The sequence below is a fragment of the Chiloscyllium plagiosum genome, chromosome 16, assembly GCF_004010195.1.
Source record: "Chiloscyllium plagiosum isolate BGI_BamShark_2017 chromosome 16, ASM401019v2, whole genome shotgun sequence".
In the NCBI taxonomy this organism is placed as follows: Eukaryota; Metazoa; Chordata; class Chondrichthyes; order Orectolobiformes; family Hemiscylliidae; genus Chiloscyllium; species Chiloscyllium plagiosum.
The window spans coordinates 60,735,266-60,745,934 of NC_057725.1; positions in this window are offsets into that span (position 1 = coordinate 60,735,266).

Below are 10,669 nucleotides of genomic sequence, written 5' to 3' on the forward strand. Positions count from 1 at the left end.
AACCTTTCTGCTGTCAATCAGATGTTGGGTGTCATTTCCAGTCAGCTCAATATCCCCCTTTCCCCTTCTCTCAGTCAGGTCCTGTCTGCAGTGCTGTGCCCTATTCCCACAGTTTGCTTCAGTCGATGTAATCTAATGGAGAATATGATCTGTCTGAGTACTGTCCCTGCTCTGTGCCAACAATCACACACTGGGGCCTATGCTTTCACAGTCTGGACACACTCGGAATGAGTCTCCAGGGTTCCACATGTGACGATCGCATTCCCCCGCAGTTGAAGGGCTCACACATCGAGTCTTATGAGACCCTGCGTCATCCTCGGAATTGTCGGAGTTTTCCATGGCCCAACCCACTCACAAACAGGCAGCTCAGTCGGGTTCTGCAGCATCCTGTGCTAGTTCCCTTTCCTGACCTTTTGTTAGCACACTTCTCATGCAGCCACACTCTGAGCGCTTCAACGACAATTCACATCTTACATAAACCCTAACTAACAGCCCGTTTCCTGCACTGTGGGAGAGCACGCTATTCAGCCCACTAAGGCCACACTGGGACATCCCACCCATAGCAAACCCACCTAGCCTGCACATCCCAGCACACTATGGGCTATTGGGCATGGCCCAATCCATCTCACCTGCATGCCTTTGGACTGTGGGAGGAAACCCAGACAGACGTGGGGAGAACACGCAAATCCCACACAGAGGGTGGAATCGAACCTGGGTCCCTTGCACTATAAGGCAGCACTGCTAGCCACTGAACCACTGTGCTGTCCAGTCTCAGTTACTTACGGCTATGGCTCCATACCTCAATCACTACCTGACCATGTGACACCTGATTTACCGTGTCCTAACTAAATTTCCTGGTCAGCGCAGAGTGGTCCATCGAATTTTATTTTCCTTGTACTTTGAATGACCCCAAGTTTGCTAAAGAAACAATAGAGAGCAACTCAGATCAACCGTATTGGCGTTGAGAGATGTTGCCCACACTTCAGACAGATGAAGGATGGGAGGGTGGTGGTGGACCAGTTGGATATCGCCTTTCTCAGGCCCCAGTGTGGTGGTATTGTGCCTCATGGTCAGTATGCCAGAGTACCTTTCAGAGGTATTCATGCTGTCAGCATATGACCTTATTTCCCCTTTTACCTCAGATCACTTGAAGAACAATTCTCTCAAGAGGTAGCGTCTAGGAAGTTAAGCTAGGATTTTCCTGCACTCCTCATAGAAGTCAAAGATTTTTAAAAGTACCCAGAAATTCCCTGATGTATTTGTCTTTTAGATCCAGGCTGGCAGAAAGCACAAAACAGGTTTAGTACATCACAAGAACTATCACTTATTACAAGTGAATCAACTGTGGCGGAACCATTGACATTTAAATTCTAACACATTTGTAAACAGCCCCTCTACACACACACACACAGAAACACAGACAGATATGGGTGTTATGGGTGGAGAGAAAGACTGGGAAGGCAGTTCAGTAGTCGAGAATGTTGTGCTGGCAAAGCACAGCAGGTCAGGAAGAATCCTGAGCCCCATTCCTGAAGAAGGGCTTTTGCCCGAAACGTCGATTCTCCTGCTCCTCTGATGCTGCCTGGCCTGCTGTTGTTTTTCCAGCACCACATCTTTCAACGTTATTAGTCCACAGACCAATCACCTTTTTGCCACTAACTGGATCCACATTTGTACACAGCCCAGGGCTCCAGCTCATCTGCCAACCATCTCCTCCTGCTTGAACCTGCAGCTGTGTAAACAGTACTTGCAACGAGGGTCAGGTGACTTGTTTTCAACTACCGACTACAGGAATCCTTCAGCAATACTTGATTTTTAAAATAATCATTTCAGTCCACAACTAAAAATACGGAAAAATATAAAGAAATGGTCTTTACACACTCCAGTGAAAGCACAGTGCTCTGGATAATCTTATACTTTAACCTCAGTTTAATATTGGCCCAGACACTTGTGAGATTATGGAACGGAATCTTCATATATATTAGCTAGCTGTATTAAATGTCTTTTGAATTCTTCAATACTACAATATCCATACCTAGTTTCTTATTTTATGAGGGAGCAACAAAAGCATTGCCCCATCAGATAAACTACCCAACTGGAGGCAAATTCATACCAAAGGTGACAATATAAGTGCTCACAGGCATACTCCACATCTCAGTTAGGGCAGGGCAGCAAACAGGCTGTGAGGGTCAAGATTAGGGTTCGGCCTACCGACATCAGTCATTCAGTAGCACTTGAAATCTAATCAATTGGAAAATAAGACCATTGAGGACGTAGTGGGGGATTCCTGACTCACTACTGCCCATGTCAAACTTCTGCCCAGGACCGATTTCACCCTCAGCATGTCGTCTCAATAACACACCGACGCCAGTGCAGAGGTATCTTCCCAGCTGGTGTTCAGATCACGGATTACTCAAACAGTTGTTCAAGCTGTGCACTTCTATCATGTTTCTCATTCATTTTCCATCAGGGCAAAAATAATAGAAATGAACTGTTTGATGAACCAGTTATCTTTGCAAGGCAAGGCGAGCAGACTCCTGTGACAGGTATCTGCCGAAGCTGCTTAAACATCGAATACTTCTTGAAGGATGTGCCTGTAGTCCTGACGCTGAAAGACATGCGGAGAGAGGGAGGATGTTTTAAAGCGAATTATTTGTGGGTTAGGTGTCTTACGTTCTGGGCTCGTTGCTTACTAAAAGCAACACTTTGATGCATTTTCTATATCGGCCACACAATTCCCTCACCGTCCCAGTCAACAATTCCCTCTCCCCCCCCCCCCCCTCTTCCTGCCAGGTAATTTCCCACACTGCCCTATTCCCCAGAATCCCTTGCAGTGCTTAGCCGGGACTTGGGGGTTGGCAATGGGACCCGGGGCCTCAGAATGGGCTGCAGGAGATCTCCATCCCCTGTAGCGACAGCCTGTGTTCTGCCACCTGACAACGCTGCCTGGAAACTACCTGGCCTGGTTCACTGCCCGAACACGCCCCTGCTGTTCAGGCCAGGTCCTGTTCCTGACTCTCTACAATTGGCAGAAACATTCAACATCGGAAACTCTCACTCCAAAATGAATCGCTGTCTTCGAAGGTTGAATAGGATCTTTACAATAGCGTTGTTAAAAAAAAACTGAAATAAAGTATAGAAATGGACATTTTAAGTGAGATGTCTGACATTCTAGATCTCCAATCATTTTCTGATGAAGCGTTTTACCACTGAATTCCAATGGCTCTTCATTCTCACTCCTTGTAAACTGTAATTCGTCCAACAACCGAAAACACGTGTGTTGACTTGAAAGAGGTCCTGAGTTGAAAAATGTGATGCTGGAAAAACACAGCAGGCCAGGCAGCATCCAAGGAGCAGGAGAGCATAAGCCCTTCTTCAACTCTGGTCTCCAGCATCTGCAGTCCTCACTTTCTCCTCCTTGAAAGAGGTCCTGACTTTATAATCTATTTTGGCTCCCTTACAAGCTAGGGTGGTTCAGTGGTTAGCACTACTGTTTCACAGCACCAGGGACCCCAGGTTCAATTCCACCCTCAGCTGTGTGACATTTACACATTCTCCCTGAGCCTCCATGGGTATCCTCCAGCTTCCTCCCACAGTCCAAAGATGTGCAGGTTAGGTGGACTGGCTATGTTATGTTGTCCAGGGATGTGTAGGTTAGTTGGATTAACCATAGGGAATGCAGGGATAGGTTGGGTCTGGGTGGCATGCTTTTCAGATGGTTTGTATGGCCTGCTCTTGCCCTAAAGGGTGCCTTAAATGAAAACCTGCGGCTGTGTGCCGAAATCTCCCCCCTCCCCCACCCCCCCCCCCCCCACCCCGTAGCCTTGTCCTGTCTATTCTGTAGCTTCCTCTTACCCTCAATTGCTCTGTGATACTCTAATTCTAGTTTCTTGCATTTCCTCCATTTTGTTTGCATCTCCAGAGGCAGCCATGGAGCTCACTCACTAAACCTCTCCTAAACTCCTCTCACCCTCCACACACCCCCCCCCCACTCCCCACCGAAGAGATCCCTTAAAACCTGCCTCTCTTCCCACAACCCCCTGCCCGACCATCTCCTCAGAGTTAAATATGGTTTGACGATGATCCAGTGAGCAGCTTGAAACGTTTCACAATTTTTAAAAAGTGGGGGGGTGGGGGGCAGCTATAAAAATGCAGCTTGTTGTTGGTGCTCAGCAAGAGCCAATCCACTTTGTAGTCAGTAACATCTAATTATCCAGCAACGGGTCTCGGCAGTCACGGTCGTAGTCTCACACAACCTTGCCTGTCTTTGGTTATGTTGTTGCCTTATCGAGGGAACGCACCAATCCCCTCAAGATGGAGGTGGGCACGGACGGGGCCTGAAACCCATTATTTCCCTCTCCAACACTATTTTGATTTAGTTCCTCTGTACTTTCCACCCTTCGTTGATGGGTGTGGCCTGGAACCTGTTTGTTTAAGGAGTCAAATGGGTGTTTTGGTGGTGAGTTGGAATAAAACGGCCGACCAAACAGTTTTCCTTGGTTGACCACTTGGTGTTCAAACCGCTCCATGTCATCTCTCACCCTCAATGAATACCAGTTTGACACCTATCGAATCGGTTAGCCTCCCATCCTGCTTGATGCATCTGTTAGAAGCTCAGGCACGTCGTCCCCACCATCTTTCATTTTCCATTCTTCCAGTCTGTGGAGGTCAACTCGAGTCGATCTGGATTCCCAAGGCAGAATTCCAACACAGGTGGTTATTGTCCTCATGGAATGTACAAAAGGTCAACACTGTTCTGGGTTGTGGTGTGACTTCACGGATCACTGGAGAGATCCAACTGAACAGTTGTCACTGCTTTACTGAAGAGAGGTTTCAGACACCTGTGACAGAAGTCTCCTAAAACCCCTGAGCTGGATCCAAAACTATGGAGAGCAAGTGGAGATCCAGATTACAAACAGAGATTGCAAAACTGGCCTTGCGTTGTCACTGAGATAGAGATACGGTTGCTCCTTACAGTTTGCTAAAGGGATAATGAGAAGCTGTTTCATCTTGACCAGGCAATGCCACGGCCAGCCCTCAAAGCTAACCTCGAGAAACAATGGGGGGAGATCATAGTCTTCCAAAAAATTAATGGGTTGGGGTCAAGGGGATCTTAACATTTTGAAAAATCCGAAACTGAGACCCAGCACAACACCCACCCACCCACCCACCCTCTTCCAAATTCATCGGATGCAGGACACTGGATTCAATTGACCTGCTCCCAAGTTGGCTGCTTCAATGTTACACACAGCCCAGTCCCATCACGCAAACCAGACTTCCATCCATTATCTCCAACTACTCTTCCCGCTGCCTTCGGGAGGGCAAGCCATCATCATCAAAGACCCCTCCCACCCCCGGTTATAATCTCTTCCATCGGGCAGAAGATACAAAAACTTAAACACATGGGCCAACAGATTCAAGGACAGCTTCTTCCCCATGTTATTGGACTTCTGAATGGACATCTCAACTTTTAAATTTAATGTTGACCTCGGTCTCTGTGCACCTTCCCTAACATTGTATTCCTTGCTCTGTTCTATCGCCCTAATACACTGTGTATGGTATACTCTGCCTGTACTGCGCGCAAAACAATACTTTTCACTGTACCTAGGTGCATGTGACAATATTAAGTCAAATCAAAAAGAGGCAGGAGAGCTCATATTTCACCGGCTTTCACCATCTGCCCCTGCAACACACTGCCTTCCCCACTGATGGGGTACTTGGCCTGTTCCAGCCCCCACTCCTGCTGCCAGTAAACTGTGATCACTATTCCCCAGCATCCAGACGGTTCCCACAAACCCAGATGCCCCTCACATAGAATAGAATCACCTTTATTGTCACATATACCCAATGAGTGTAGTGAATAGTTCACACATGGCTAGTTACAATGCCAGTTTAGATTCAAACATACCTAGGCACAGCTTCTTTAGTTACAGGACTTGTGACAGAAATACAATGCCCACCACCGTGGCACACAGCCTCCATTCTACAACAGGCCCTGGCGCCACACTGTGCCGGGGACACGCCACGGCATGCCAGGAGGCCATTGCAAGATGCCACCGCGCCAGACCGGGAGGTCGCCATGACAATGCAGGGAGGCCAGAAGGTTGCCACGCCACACCCAGAGGCTACTGCGCAGGAGTGTCTGGCCAGTACGGGAGGCCATTGCGCCAGTCTGGTAGACCTGGGGTCATCACTCATCACCAGAGGTCGGGAGTCATCGTTGAAGGCCGGGAGTCGAAGGGAAGCAAAGAAGAATAAGAAAAAGAAGGAGGAAAAAACACGAGGGGGAAGAAAATGAGACAAGAAAGAAGAAAAAAACAATAGTGGGCAGAGCAGACGGGCTCTGTCCGGAGTGTCCCACGGCACCACCATCCTGCAACATACCCTCCACCAGAGAATTCCCCACTTGTCCGGCTTCTGGGCAGTAAACCTTCATGCTCAAGAAAAAACACCTCATTCGAGTTAGGGTTTCTCAGCACCCAGACAAACCTTCATTTCTAAGTTTCCTTGAATGAACAGTCCCCTCACAGTGAGCAAGTCGTTTGTCTTCCATCAAGTAATGGTGGGGCAGAATTTGAACGCTGCTGGTAACAGAGGTTACTGAAGGTTATTACTTCGCACTCATCAGGACCATTGCAAGAGTGCCAAGTTCCAAACAATCACAACAATGTCTACTGCAGCAGTGGGTGCTGATTGCCACGTCGACTGAGATTGGTCAAGCTGACATCGACACTGTCATTGGAGAAAGTAACTCAATGGTTAGCATTGCTGCCTCACAGCCCAAGGGACCCAGGTTCGAATCCAGCCTTGGGTCACTATCGGTGTGAGATTGTACATTCTCCCCGTGTCTGTATGGATTTCCTCCCACTGTCTGAAGATGTGCAGGTTAGGTGGATTGGCCATACTAAATAGCCCGTAGTGTACAGGGTAGGGGGCTGGGTCTGGGTGGGCATGCTCTTTGGAGGGTTAGTCTGGGCTTGATGGGCCAAATGGTTTGCTCCTGCACTGTAGGAAGGTTAGGTGAACTGGCAATACTAAATTGACCATAGTGTCTAGGTATGTGTAGGTTAGGTGCATTAGTCAGGGGTAAATATAGGACAATAGGGTAGGGAAATGAGTCTGGGACGGTTAGTCTTCGGAGGATCTGTGTGGACTTGTTTCCACACTGTAGGGATTCTACATTCTGTAACAGGGAACACTGGACCCCTGGATAATTTAAGATAATCAGGAAAACTTACAATGTAGCTCATTTATGCTTGCTAACAGCAACATAGATTAGATTCCCTACACAAAGGAAACAGGCCACTTGGCCCAACAAGTCCACACCGACCCTCCGAAGAGTAACCCACTCAGACTCATTCCCTATATTTACCCCTGACTGATGCACCTAACACTACGGGCAATTTTGCATGGCCAATTCACCTAACCTGCACATCTTTGGATTGTGGAAGGAAACTAGAGCATCTGGAGGGAACCCGCGCAGACACGGTGGGGGGGGGGGGTCACAGACAGTCACCTGAGGTGGGAAGGATACCCATGTCCCTGGCTCAAGTTCCATAGGCAGAAAGCCAAACAAATATCTCCATAGTTCAAGATGACTCAGTACTCACTTTGTCCTGTAATGCTCCCATGCAACCCTTTGGGGTGTTTTATTACACTGAAGGCCTTACAGAAATGCGTGTTGTTGTTGTTGTGAACATCCAGCATTCATAAGTGCGCGTGAGTCGGCCCAACAGCGTGAATGAGATGACTATTGCTCAGGTTACAGCCAGTTCTGTGCAACAGCCAATGTGGGGGAACACATTCCCCAGCACAGGAAATAGTCAGTCCCAGAGGTCTGTCTCAGTGCCCTCTCTGTATGTTTGTTGGATGCCTTCCACCATTGATATTGAAGCCCCGGAAGTCATTAGGCCTCGCTGGCCGAACAAAAGGAGGCCAAAAACGCAGAAAGAAACATTTCAATTCTTCCCTCCCTCAAGAAGACTTTTTTTTATTTTTATTTATTCACAGGATGTGGGTGTTACTGCCTCGGCAGTTAAAAATAATTCGAATTGTAACAGATGATTATACAGAGTGAGCCTTGCCCTGTGACTACACACAGTTGAATATATTTGTGCAGCTCGATATTTCTAAAGTCTGGCTGGGGGGGGGGGACACTTGATGATCCGTCTCACAGAAAGTGAGATCTGTGAGATCGTGTGACAGAAAGTGCCTCTCTCTAATCCAATGACCCTGTCAGATTTTAAACCTGTCTTCATTTTTTATCAAAGAGATCATTTTGGTAGAGGCCACTGCTTTCGCGATCAGAAGGTTACTGTTGACTCAGTTGGAAAAGGATGTTGCTCCAACTGACTCACCTCATACACTGATCATTAAGTGACCCTTATCTGTTACTTGATGTGTAGAGGGCCTGATGGTGAACAGGTAAATGGAAGGCAATGACTTAGTGGTGTTATGACTGAATTGTTAATCCAGATAGTGCCCTAGGGACCCAGGTTCAAATCCTGCCATGGCAGATGGTAGAACTTGTATCCAATAAAAATCTGGATTGAAGAGTGTAGTGATGACCATGTAACCAGTATTGGAAAAACCCCATCTGGGTCACTAATGTCCTTTAGGGAAGGAAACTGCCATCCTTACCTGGTCTGGCCTACGTGTGACTCCAGACCCACAGCAACGTGGCCCCCTGGGCAATGAGGGAGGAGCGCAGCCAATGTAGCCCTCATCCTGTGAATGAATAAAAATAAACAACAAGGCCCAGTTGTAGGTCTTAAACTCTGGAAGTGTAACATGGAAAGCCTAAAGATCATGACGCAGGGAACTTTATTCCATTGGCATCAGGTTTTCACAAACAGGAAAGGAAATGAAGGATAAACAAAAAACTTTGTACAACAAACTTTTTATTAACCAGTACATTGTGGTCGGCACGGTGGCACAGTGGTTAGCACTGCTGCCTCACAGCGCCAGAGACCCGGGTTCAATTTCCCCGCCTCAGGCGACAGACTGTGTGGAGTTTGCACGTTCTCCCCTGCGTGGGTTTCCTCCGGGTGCTCCGGTTTCCTCCCACAGTCACAAAAATGTGCAGGTCAGGTGAATTGGCCACCCGTGTCTGCGTGGGTTTCCTCCGGGTGCTCCGGTTTCCTCCCACCGTCCAAAGAAGTGCAGGTCAGGTGAATTGGCCATGCTAAGGGATAAATGTAGGAGTATGGGTGGGTTGCGCTTCGGCGGGTCGGTGTAGACTTGTTGGGCCGAAGGGCCTGTTTCCACACTGTAATGTAATCTAATCTATAATCTACCTACATGTAGGTGCATACCGGATGATCAAATATTCTGGTTGATTGAGAGGTCCACATAATCAATGTAAAAACACCTAGTGAGTGAGAGAAACATAATGCAGGGGGTATACACATCACTGCTATACGTTATTTACAGCGTAAGCCACTTAAACAGTAACGCATCTTTGCCTTAACTAAAACGTACCAGCAGAAAGCCTTCTTACTCACACTCTCAACTGACTACTTGGACATCACAGGGATCAAGATCATTCAGTAAATGTATGAGCTATATAAATGTTGTCAGTTTATTGAGGGTGTTGCTTCATAACATGCCAGTTAAGCCCAAGGTTGCTGTATGTGGACTGGCCATGTGTGTCACACTGGGTTAAGGAATGCCTTGACCTCTGCTCCTCCCTTCCATCAGCACGTTCTGCACCAAAGATACCGTTTGAAATCGAGCGAGCGGGTATGTGACGGCTCCAGTTGCCCTCCTTCACGGTCATCACCTTCTGGAGGTTGGCACGGAGACCAGCTTGGCTCTGACACTCTGTGTCCATCATCACACTATTACACACTTCCCAGTCTGAGACCTGCCGCCCTGGCAATGACACTTGTACGCATTGACCGTGAGCCAAGCAGTTGTGTGATTAGCGGGTTCAACCACACCATGGTGGCTGGACTGTTTGTGTCCAGGGTTCTCTATTTGCAATCACCAATCTGGCCAAATGATTTGGTCAAGGAGACCTTCTCAGTCTTTGACCTGGACCCGTACCTTCCCGGAAACCCGTGGATTTTGGGATCTAGGTCGGTCACGTCTCCAGGAATTGCAGGAGCAGCAGCACTTGCTGCCTCCCAGAAGGTCATTCCTGCACTGTTTGCCAATGCAGTTCACCTGATACTGGATTCACAACACACAGACACCATTTTATCTGAAGAGGGTCCGAGGGTCCGCACACGTGGCTGGACACTCCGACCAGCTATGACCATCTTCTCTGCCTTTGAACCTCTGACTGTACTGCTCCTAAGCTAAGTTCATGGCCATCGAGTTATAGAGATGTACAGCACGGAGATGTCCAACCCGTCCATGCCGACCAGATATCCCAACCCAATCTAGTCCCACCTGCCAGCACACGGCCCATATCCCTCCAAACCCTTCCTATTCATATACCCATCCAAATGCCTCTTAAATGTTGCAATTGTACCAGCCTCCACCACATCCTCTGGCAGCTCATTCCATACACATACCACCCTCTGTGTGAAAAAGTTGCCCCTTAGGTCTCTTTCATATCTTTCCCTTCTCACCCTAAACCTATGCCCTCTAGTTCTGGACTCCCCGACCCCAGAGGAAAAGACTTTGCCTATTTATCCTATCCATGCCCCTCATAATTTTGTAA